Below are 12498 nucleotides of genomic sequence, written 5' to 3' on the forward strand. Positions count from 1 at the left end.
GTCTGAATGTCTCCAGCCAGCACAAAGGTTGAATCTTCAATGACTCTTTTCTCTGAATCTCCTAGAATGTGGGAATCAGACTCTGTTTCCAAGAGTGTGGGATTGTGGGTTTCCCAAAAGTCAATCCTAGTTGTGAATCTCCCAAGATCCTCTCCCGAAGTTCCCTCCTTGACTCGATCCAGACTCTAACTCTCCCCACTGAATCCTAGCTCCTTATATCCTCCCAGAGAATGGGCTTGTGGGTACTTCCTGGGCTTGTGGGAGCTCCTTAAAAGTATGCTCTCTTTAAAGGTGTGAATCTCATGTGTGGATCAATGAGCAAACTCCTTTAAAAGTGTAAACTCCTTTAAAGGTGTGAACTAAGTGCATAAGTACCTTGTAAGTATACTACACTGAATTGATACCCATCAATTAGAGAAGGGCTGAATAAGTTATGGTATATGAATGTTATAGAATATTACTGTTCTGTAAGAAATGACCAATGGGATGATTTTAGAGAGGTCTGGAGAGACTTACAGGAACTGATGTTAAGTGAAGTGAGCAGAACCAGGAGATCATTGTACCTGAACACTATATAACAAGAAGACTATACAATGATCAATTCTGATGGACGTGGCTCTCTTCAACAATTGATGATGATTCAAACCAGTTCCAATTGTTCAGTGATGAAGAAAGCCATCTACATCCAGAAAGAGGACTGTGGGAACTGAATGTGTTCACAACACAGCATTTTCACTCTTTTTGTTGTTTGCTTGCATTTTATTTTGCTTCTCTTTTTTTCTTGTGCTGCATGATAAATGCATAAATATGTATGCATGCATTGGATTTAACATATATTTCTTCCATGTTTAACATATACTAGACTACTTGCAATGTAGGGGAAGGGCATGGGGGGAAGGGGAGAAATTGGAACACAGGGTTTTGCTTGTTGCCCGAAGAAAACTTCCCCTAACTGAATGAAACCCAAGACATAGTAGATAAGTCCTGGAGAGTTTTCATGAGTCAAAGAGATATTAAATGAGTTACTTAGAGTCCTAAGGCTAATAAGTGTTGTAACAGTTATTTAATTCAGGTTTTCTTGGACTTCAAACCCAGTATAGCAAATATTATCTGGTCTTGCTGTCACTTTCATTATTGATGATGTAAATAACTCAGCATTTGGACGACCTTACAGATACAGTGGAGGCTCTGGATCATCAGTGAATATCAACATGTGCACAGCACAGTGGATAGAATACTAAACTTGGAGTCAGAAAGACCTGAGTTCAAATCCTAACTTGGATACTTACTGGTTGTGTGACACTGGATAAGTTGTTTAACCTCTTTCAGTATCATTTTCTCCATCTTTAAATTAAGGACAACAGCACCCACTTCTTGGAATTGTTGTAAGGGTTAAATGAAATACTTTCAAACCTTAAATTATTTTTAAATTGTCTCTAATATTCATATAGAATTTATAAGTGGAAGATGAACATCATAGGAAACCAACTCAAATAATAAGTCAAACCAAAAGAAAAAATAGAGGATATAATCATTATCATATAGATACAGATTAAGATACAGAAAAAGCCTTTGACAGGACTTTTGGAAAAAATATAAAATTCACATCAGTCAAATAATAATTTTTTAAAATCCACTGAGAAACTTCTTCCATGCAGGAAACTTTGGAAAAAAGATATTGAAGAACCTGTGAGAAACTGCAAAAGAGAATGCCAGTGCCAGAAAGGCAAACATACTAGTCTATAAACCAGCCCTGTACAACAGACAAATGTCCTAATACAGCAAGAACAGAATATCAGATACCCCAAATCCACAAAAAAGGTTGTAAAACCTTAGAATAGTCAGAAAACCCCAGGGTGGAGACTTTGGAAGCCCAAGGTAACAGCAGTAACTAAAACATTCAGCACTGGAGAATTCAGTTTTCTGATCTTCAGTAATACAGTTTTAAACAAAGAACATTTTAAACCACCTCACCCAAAAGTTTTGAAAGGGATCTACTATGGTCCTGGCACAGTGTCCCTATTTATTCATTAAATAATTGAGTGATTATTTTTTAAATGACCAATATAAAATTATCCTATATCTAGAAATTCCTCCAGAAGAATGAAATAATAATTACTACAACAATAATAAATTGAAACTTGGAGAAACATGTCTCCAAAGGTGTAGATACATAAAGTATGGCAGTACAAATCCAAGGATCTTGATCATTCTAGTATAATGAAAGTCTCCAAGCTCATTGGTATAGGATGCTCTCTTAAGGGAGATCAATATCCTGTGCCTGAGTGAAATGTGAGGTAGAGTTAGCCACTGTGGGAAAGAAAAGAGTTCCACCAGAACGATAATTTTAGAAAGGCCTGGAGAGACTTACATGAACTGATGCTGAATGAAATGAGCAGAACCAGGAGATCATTATATACTTCAACAACAATACTATACGATGATCAATTCTGATGGACATGGCTCTCTTCAACAATGAGATGAACCAAATAATTTCCATTTGTTCAATAAATGAAGAGAACTAGCTACACCCAGCGAAAGAACTATGGGAAATGAGTATGAACCACAACATAGCATTTCTATTCCCTCTGTTTTTTGTCTGCTTGCATTTTTGATTTCCCTCTCGGGTTAATTTTACCTTATGTCTAAGTCCAATTTTTCTTGTGCAGCAAAATAAGTATATGGATATGTATACATGTATTGTATTTAACCTATACTTTAACATATTTAACAGGTATTGGTCTACTTGCCATCTGGGGGAGGGGGCAGGGGGAAGGAGAGGAAAAGTTGGAACAGACAGTTTTGCAAGGGTCAGTGCTGAAAAATTACCCATACATATATCTTGTGAATAAAAACTATAATAATAAAAAAGAAAAGAGCTCTAATTTCTTTCATTATCTTTACACTCTTCAATCTCTTCTGGGGCCTCTTTTGGTCTCTTCAGTAATATCAGTTTCTTTTGGCTTCCAGTTTCAGGAGAAAAGATGGATGATCCTAACCCCCCCTCCAGGTTGCTGAAAGGAGAATAAGACTCTGAGACAAAAGTGACATTGAGAGGACTTGGGATCCCCCATCATATCCCTACCACCAGCAGCTTGACAACACTAGAGACTGGGGAATTTTTTCAAGATATGAGATTCATTCCCGATGGGAGAGTTCCTTCATTCTGTATTGTCTGGTATATGTTTCTTCTGTATACCTTCTCTGATTTCTGTTTTAGATAAATTAGTTTCTTTGCTACTCACCAGATGTATGTATTGTAAATCTGGTGTTTGATAGGAAGAGAATCTTTGGTGTAAAGCTGGATTCTTGCATTCTCTAATAATAATAGCAATCATAAATATAGTTTGAACTTGGAAACTAAACCTTTTAAATTAATAATATTTAAGAATGCAGACAGAATTAATTCTAGCTCTGAAGCCCCTCTACCTCAAGAGGGTAAGGTGGCCAAATTTCTGATTTTAATCTCCTGCCTCCTCTTCTGGCAAGAATGACTCTCCCTTCGAACACATGGTAGACACAATTTTATTGCCTGACACTCTGACTAAAGATTCAGAATGAGGACTCTTAAATATAAATATGATATGAAATGTTTAGTCAAAGCTAACATAAAATAGAAGCATTCAGGATATGTTTTGTTCCACTTTTGTGCTCTCTCTCTCTCTCTCTCTCTCTCTCTCTCTCTCTCTCTCTCTCTCTCTCTCTCTCTCTCTTCTCTCTCTCTGTCAGAAGATATTAAGGAGAGTCTCTCTTCACAATATCATTTGAGATAGGTAAAAAAAAACCTTATTAATTCAATAGTTTTTTACTTTCAATTTTATTAATCTCTTCTTTTATTTTTAGAATTTCAAGTTTGATATTTGATTACAGATTTTTAATTTGTTCTTTTTCTAGGTTTTTTTTTAGTTGCAAGCCCAATTCATTGATCTTCTCTTTCTTTATTTTATGCAAGTAAGCATCTAGAGATTTCACAGAACAAAATAGTCAATGACTATAGCAATCTAGTGTTTGACAAACCCAAAGAACCCAGCTTTGGGTATAAGAATTCACTATTTGACAAAAACTGCTGGGAAAATTGAAAACCAGTATGGCAGAAATCAAGGACTGACCCACACTTAACACCATATACCAAGATAAGGTCGAAATGGGTTCATGATCTAGACATAATTGATATGATATTATATACAATGATATTATAAACAAATTAGAAGAACATAGGATAGTTTTACCTCTTAGATCTGTGGAGGAGGAAGGAATTTGTATCCAAAGAAGAACTAGAGATCATTATTGATCACAAAATAGATCATTTTGGTTACATTAAGTTAAAAAAAATTTTGTACAAACAAAACTAATGCAGACAAGATTAGAAGGGAAGCAATAAACTGGGAAAACATTTTTACATTCAAAGGTTCTGATAAAGGCCTCATTTTTAAAATATATTGAAAATTGATTCAAATTTTTAATAGTTCAAGCTATTTTCCAGTTGATAAATGGTCAAAGGATATGAACAGACAATTTTCAGATGAAAAAATTGAAACTATTTGTAGTCATAAGAAAAGGTGCTCCAAATCACTATTGATCAGAAAAATGCAAATTAAGACAACTCTGAGATACCACTACACACCTGTCAGATTGTCTAAGATGACAGGAAAAGATAATGACAAATGTTGGAGGGGATGGGGGAAAACTGGGACACTGACACATTGTTGGTGGAACTGTGAAGGAATTCAACCATTCTGGAGAGCAATTTGGAACTATGCTCAAAAAATTGATCAAACTGTGCATATCCTTTGATCCAGCAATGTTTCTACTGGGCTTATATTCCAAAGAGATCTTAAAAGAAGGAAAGGGACCCACATGTGCAAAAAATGTGGCAGCCTGTTTTGTAGAGGCAAGAAACTGGAAACTGAGTGGATGGAGAATAGCTGAAAAAGTTATGGCATAATGAACATTATGGAATATTATTGTTCTGTAAGAAATGAGCAACAGGATAATTTTAAAGAGGCTTGGAGAGACTTACATGAGCTGATACTAAGTGAAATGAGCAGAACCAGGAAATCATCATACATGGCACAAGATTACACAATAATCAATTCTGATGGATGTGGCTTTCTTCAACAATGAGAAGATTCAACCCAGTTCCAATTATTCAGTGATGAAGAAAGCCATCTACATCCAGAGAGAGGACCATGGGAACTGAGTTAGGACCCCAGAAAGCATTCTAACTTTTTCTATTGTTGTTTGCTTACATTTTCTTTTCTTTTCCAGTTTCTTTTTTTTCTTCCTTCTTGATCTGATTTTTCTTGTGCAGCAAGATAACTGTATAAATATGTATACATGTATTGGATTTAACATATATTTTAAACTACTTAACATTTATTGGACTACCTGCCATCTAGGGAAGGGGAGGAATGAGGGGATAATTTGGAACAGAAGATTTTGCAAGAGTCAATGTTGAAAAATTATCCATGCATATATTTTGTAAACAAAAAGCTTTAATAAATAAAACAAACAAAAAAAAACTTTAGGAAACAGGTGCCACAGAGATAATGTATATTTTATGTTTTTTAATCAACTAATGGAGTTTTTAGATATTGATGTGATCAATATGTAAGTTTATATATGTTTATGGTACTTTACCTAAGTTACATTGTTCATTCTGAGTTCACTCCAAAGTAATTCTGACCCCAAAGTATATAAGACTAAAAATACTTCATTCATTCTACTTAACATAGGTTTCTTTTCAATGTCATTGATGCTCTTAATAGTTACTAAGATTTTTCAATACTATCTTCTCTCTAATAAAACCCTCCTTTTTTTTTTAACAGAGATACAGAGATAACAGTTAAACAAAACAACCCATCATATCAACCATACTTAATAGCCTTATGCCTCATTTCATACCTGAAGTTGACCACTACTGAAAGAAAAGAGGTATATTTCATCTGTCTTCTCTAAGTGAAGACATGCTTGTATATACAACTCCATGAGCAAAAATGACAAAGAATTTTTTTTTTTTTTTGCTTTTTACCAAATCTTTATCATACCCTTTGAAACCAAAAAAGGAGAAACCTAACTTATTCTTCTCTCTCTTTAATCTTAGAAAAAAGACTAGGAAATTGAGACTTGAAATAATAATTAAGCAAGATTAAAAGAAAGTTATCCTGTTATTATCCCTATTGTTAGAAAAACAGCACAGATAATATGGAGTTTTAATCTTTCCTTTTGCTTTATTCTCCAGATACTGTTGAATTTTATATAGTGGGTACATGTACCAGTCCATTAATCAATGCTGAGAAACAGGAAAAGGCTAATTTTTGCATTTGAAATTTATAATTGTCAGTCTTCAATGAAGATAAAATGCAAACATCCATATAGGATGGAGGAAATCAACTTCAGAACATATATAATTAATTAGTAATTAAATTCAGATTTTCTTAATGTAGAAAACAAATTCATATTATTTTTAAAAATCCAAACCTGACCCACAGTATATAGAAAAGTATGTAGCAGTGAAATTCTTTTACTTAACCTAATATCGATTGAATTTTTTTTCTCACTTTCTCATAGGTTTAGTTTAATTCACATAGGACATTTCCCTTTGCTAATAACAATAATCTTTATAATGTCCAATTTTATATCTCACTTAAAACTAGGTTATAAATCCTTTCTGTCATTGTCAAATATGTTTTCACTTAAATCAGCAATATTTCTGTCTTCAATGAAAATTTCTTTCTTTCCCAATGCTGATTTTATTTCTTCTAGTAAACTGTGATTTTACAAGTCTACTGCTATCTTGTGAAACCTGACCTCTTTGTAACTTGCTTCTCTTCTCCCACAGCCAGTGCTAACATAAACCAAAAACTCAAGAAGAAGTCATTAAAGTAGTGCTATTAAGAGGCCAGAGCTCTATAAAATGGTCAAGAAACAAAGTATCTAGAAACATTTGCTGTTCTCAAAAACAACCTTGCAAATGCAATAAACATAAGTGCCTTTTTTATTTGAGACTTCCTCTTTTCCACTTGTCTACTTAATCAATTTGGACCAAAGATTTATAATCAATACAAGTGGACTAATAATATTAGCATTATTAAATCTTTGTATTTAGCAGTTGCAATAGTATTTTATTTTAAACATTGTACAAAAGCTCACATTTACATAATTATATTACAGTTTAAGATATATAAAATATTTCCTCAAACCTTCACAACAATGAGTATTTAACATACTATTAATAACTTAATGTTATATCAAATTATATAAAAGTTTAAGTAAAACATTTAGTGTATAACTTTTTGTCTTTCTAATGTAAAATCTGCACTTTGTTGTCAAATATCACTACAGAGAACACATGGTTATTATATCCTAATAAAATAACTCAAGAATGAAGATGCATTACATGTAATTCAAATCACTTAAAATAACATTCTTACATGTAATAAAAGCATGAGAAAAATCATTGCTTTTTTAAAAACTGACGTCTATATTACCAAATAGAAAAGACTGTACCTAGTAAACCATACCATCATGCTGATGAAATACTTAAACTAAAGGGTAGTAACCACAATTTAAATAGAGTGCCTACCAGTAGACTTCTGTTTCACCTAATAAACTTTTATTTTTTATTTTATTTTATTTTTGCTGAGGCAATTGGGGTTAAGTGATTTGCCCAGGGTCACATAACTAGGAAGCAATAAGTATCTGAGGTCAGATTTGAGTTCAGGTCCTCCAGATTTCAGCGCTGGTGCTCAATCCATTGGGATACCTAGTTGCCCCACCTAATAAACTTTTAAACCAATCCCAGAAGAGAAAAGAATAAAACAGCAAGTGGAGTTTGCCAGCAGACAGTCTTTCTGTTCCCAACAGTCTTTCTGTTCCCAATTCTCCCTCACTAACTTGATATCTTACAATCAGCCTTCTCTAGAAATCTTTGGAAAAAATAAAAAAAAAATTTTTTTACTCCTCCAGAAAAAGAGACTTCTTGTCTAAAATCCGTCTCTTCAGTAGGAGACACTATTTGCAATGATGTGAAATATATTATCAGAAAAGGAAGCAAATCAGCAACACAGCAAAGAGAGGTTACCACTAGATAGCTTGAGTATTACAATCATGTCACCTAAATATAAGAAGAATTATGGCTAACACATATATGGCATGTTAAGTTTTATAAATTATTTTACATATATTACCAATAAATCAACAAGAATTTAATAAGTTCTTAATCTGTACCAGCTGCTGTGCTGGGTGCTAGGAATACAAAGACAAGCATTAAAATTCCTTAATTTCAGGAGTTAATTTTCTATCAAGGGTAACCACTCATACATAAATAAAAATAGAAAATAGGAGAGGAATCAAAAGGGCAAACACCTTTAAAATAATGCCTCAAACTGAATTTTGGAGTGACAAAGCCAACAAAAGATCAGAGCGAGCCATTTTCCCAGCCCCAATTCAACATTGGAGGTCACAAAAAGAGATCTGTGACACAGGACAGAAGCTGGTTCGGAGCTCAGGTAGATGAAGCACCAATAGTGAGACTAGGTGGTGGGGATGGAAGAACCAGCAGCTTCATGAGCTTTCAAACCAGATATGGTAAGAGGACCAATCTTAGAAAAAAAATTGAACAGGCCATAAACGAACTCTCTAAGAAAAAAATCTACAGAACCAGATGAATTTACACTAATCTCTACTAAATACTTAAGGAACAATTAATTAATCCCGATACCATATAGCTATTTGTTACAAATATAGATAAAGAAAGAGTCCTATTCAAATTCCTTTTATGACAACAATTATGATTTTGATGCTTAAACCAGGAAAATAAAAATAGAGAAAGAATATGATAGCATAATTTCCTTAATAAATGCCACTGCAAAAAAGTTAAATAAATTATTAGCAAGGACATTAGAAAGGAATATGTCATAAAGATCATACACTATGACCATCATCATAATGATTAAGAAACAGAGAACAGATGAACGGAATAGATGAAGAACACGATACACAGTGGTAAATGACCATAGAAACTAACGTTTGACAAACCCAAAGATTTAAGTACACTCAAAATACATTTATATAATAGGAGAATTACTTGAAAACAAAGCCTCAAACAATGTGTTTTTCCATCTTTGCCTATTTGATGAATGTTTTTATTTGCATATCTTTTTGCCTATTTTTTTCAGGTGGTTATTAATAATTTGTATAAATATGAGTTTATTCTTTATAGATTTTAGAAATGAGGTGATTAGTATAGAAGTATTTAGTACAAAGTTTTTTTGCAATAATATACAACCAATTAGAGCTGGAGCAAAACAACTACTATGAAGAGACAGGAAGCTGTGATAGAGTAAGAGAATAAAAGATCTGTCTTAGAAGTACAGTGAAGACAATGGATGAAAAACAAAGGAAATGATGAATGAATGAAAAGACTCGTAAATTCAAAATGCAAAAATATACAGAAACCAAAAGCTAGTCTTCACTATAGGGTTTCTTAACCAGTATCTATAGATGAAATTCTGGGTATCTGTTAACTTGTTTTTTTAAGAAATATTTTAATAACTATATAGCAATATAATTGGTTCTTTTTGTAATCACATATGATTTATGCAAACAAAACATCCAGAGAAGAGGTCCAAATGTTTCATCTAATTACTAAAGTGTCCATTTACATAAAAAAGATTAAAAACCCCTGTTTTACTAGTTCAAAGAAATTCCAGCATAAAATTACCACTAGTATCTCAGATTCAGGAAACCAATTAAAGGTAATTTTTAATTTAATATTTCACAGTTATTTGTGAATCTATACTTTCTAAAATCAGACTAGGTATGAAACTGACATAAGCTATAGAAATGGTTAATTTGGAAGCAAGATTTGGTCAACTCACTCTTAAAAATTTCCTGAATTAGAATTTTCTTCTCATATAATCTATTATCCAAGAAAGTGTGTGGTCATAGAATACTAATGCTAATACTTTTTGTCAAGTAATTCTTCTTAGACCTTGTATTGAACCAAAGAAAAAAGTGTAGGAAAGGGTGTAGGAAATAGTACAGGAAAAAAAAATCTAAAAACTGCACACACAGTAAACTAGCACTAATAGTTCAAAGTTGTTCAACTTGTGTGGTTCTTATAAATACATGTAGAAAGGAAAAATGTGTTGCTTTGTCTTTGCTAGGACTGCTTCCCCTTCAACAGTTTGCCAAGTGATTGCCCCAAACTGCTGCTCCCTAATCCTAGAGATACTTTTCTTATGCCTTGCCATTCTGTAAAGAATTAGTTCTGCTTAATAACCCAACTGTTCAGGAAGATTTCACGTAACATTTTTTTCCATTAAGGAAAACAGATTGAGCAAGATAATGTCTGAAGAAAGATTAGGACTTTCTAACAAATGCACCTAAAGTGAAAAAATGACAAAATTTCGATTGATTTTCCTATTAAAATTATTTTGCTTTTCCAAAATTTTAGTTTCAGAAAATTCAAAATACAATCCTAAGAGAGCAGCTGTGACATTAAAGCATGTAATTAAATTATCTTTCCTATAACTGTTAACATGTTTATAAAGGTTGTTACCCTACCAAAATTAGAAATATTTTTCTTTTTTTTATTATAGCTTTTTATATACAAAGCATATGCATGGGTAATTTTTAAACATTGACTCTTGCAAAACTTCTGTTTCAACTTTTCCCCTCTTTCCCTCTCCCCCTCCCCTAGATGGCAGGTAGTCTCATTCATGTTAAATATTTTACATATAATGTTTACATATTTATACAGTCATCTTGTTGCACAAGAAAGATCAGATATAGAAAGAGGGTAAAAATAACCTGAGAAGAAAAAATAAAAATGCAAGCAAACAATAACAGAAAGATTGTTATGTTGTGGTCCATACTCATTTCCCAGTGTTCTTTCTCTGGGCATAGCTGGTTCTATTCATTACAAATCAATTGGAACTGATTTGGATCCTCTCATTGTTGAAGAGGGCCACGGCCATCAGAATTGATCATATAGTATTGTTGTTGAAGTGTATAATGGTCTCCTGGTTCTGCTCATTTCACTCAGCATCAGTTCATGTATGTCTCTCTAAGCCCTTCTGTACTCATCCTGCTAGTCATTTCTTATAGAAGAATAATATTCTATAACATTGAAATTTTTGATGTTTTATATATATACCATATTTTCTAGGCATACCATATACACTTAATAAACACCTGATGGCTAAATGTTATAAAATAAATTTAATTAAAATTCATGCCATAAGACCTTGTTATAAAAGATCTTTGTGAAGCATGTAATTCAGAAATTGGGAACCTGCTACCAAATATATAATCTATTTATATATATTACAAATACATAATATATAAATTATCCTCAAACTATTATTCTCAAAATAGCTGAGCATGTTAAGAGTCAAAGTTAACAAATTAGTTCTGACTATAAAATATACCAGACTGACTTGTTACAATACCAGTTCCTAATAAGCAACAATCATAACTATCAACACCAGAAATTAAAATTCTTTAGTAGATATCAGTAACCCTATGTGGTTACAAACCATCCATATAATAAATCCTACAAAAATTTACAAAAAAATTTGTAAATGTGGATACATTTAACAATAAAGTACAATCTTTTTTTTGAGATTGACTAGCCCACTACTATTTGGAAGACACATCCCAACATTTATTAATCAAGTATCATATGTAAATGAGAGTGCCAAGAGCTGGGGAAAAGGATAAATAATAAAGTTTAGATATGACAGCCCCTTCTTCTCAAGATTCTTAAAGTCCAGTAAAGGACTCTTACAAATAAGCCCACATAATATCTATCTTCTAAAACACTATTACCAGAAGTTGATATATAGTTGGAAATAAGCTACTGCAGTTTCCCAGGTCCTGAGGTCCTGAAAGTGGATAGGAAAGAATAATAAGCTCTCAAGGAATTCTCTTTGGTGTACCCAGCCATTCTTCATTTCCACCAAGGCTTCTCTTTCTATCACTTTCTAAGTGCTGTAGCCAGTATATATGTAAGTTCTTAAATATAGAAAGGACAGGAAGAGGCAAAAGAGATAAATAGATTTTTGTCACAAATTAGAAGATTTATACAGAGAAGAAAGGGAAGAATGATTGCTGAGCATGAGCTGCTCTTAAATTTTTATTTTGTCTTTGTCTTTTCTTCTATGGAGAACAATCTTTGGAATGAAAAGGAAAGCACAAAAAATGATTATCAGGGAGTAGATACTAAAGATGAGTGGATACAATTTAAGATGATATTTAAATACTCTTAATGAATTCAACATATTAGGACCTTGAGGAAGTGCACCTTGAGATACTGAAAAGCTGATAAATGAAATTAGTGAGCCATTTTCAATGATCTTTAAAAGATTATGGAGAAGAGAGAAATAAAAGAACAAACATCCTCATTTTTAAAAAAGAGAAGCAATCAAAATTAGCAAATAGACTGTTGAACTTGGCTTCTATTTCTAACAAAATTCTAGCATATTTTATTAA

General features: G+C 32.7%; 1 protein-coding gene and 1 long non-coding RNA gene across 3 annotated transcripts in view; one reads left to right on the plus strand and one right to left on the minus strand.

Annotated features, from left to right (window-relative positions):
• The window catches only part of LOC141558020 (uncharacterized), a 99390-nt gene extending 96337 nt beyond the window's left edge, over positions 1-3053 (plus strand). The window contains exon 3 of the long non-coding RNA XR_012486935.1: positions 2971-3053. This is a non-coding gene — a long non-coding RNA (uncharacterized LOC141558020). The remainder of the gene's footprint in view (positions 1-2970) is intronic.
• Positions 1-12498, minus strand: part of PRTG (protogenin) — a 138784-nt gene that overhangs the window by 86874 nt on the left and 39412 nt on the right. The gene's annotated exons all lie outside the window — the stretch shown is intronic.

This window comes from Sminthopsis crassicaudata, chromosome 2, assembly GCF_048593235.1.
Source record: "Sminthopsis crassicaudata isolate SCR6 chromosome 2, ASM4859323v1, whole genome shotgun sequence".
Classification (NCBI taxonomy): domain Eukaryota; kingdom Metazoa; phylum Chordata; class Mammalia; order Dasyuromorphia; family Dasyuridae; genus Sminthopsis; species Sminthopsis crassicaudata.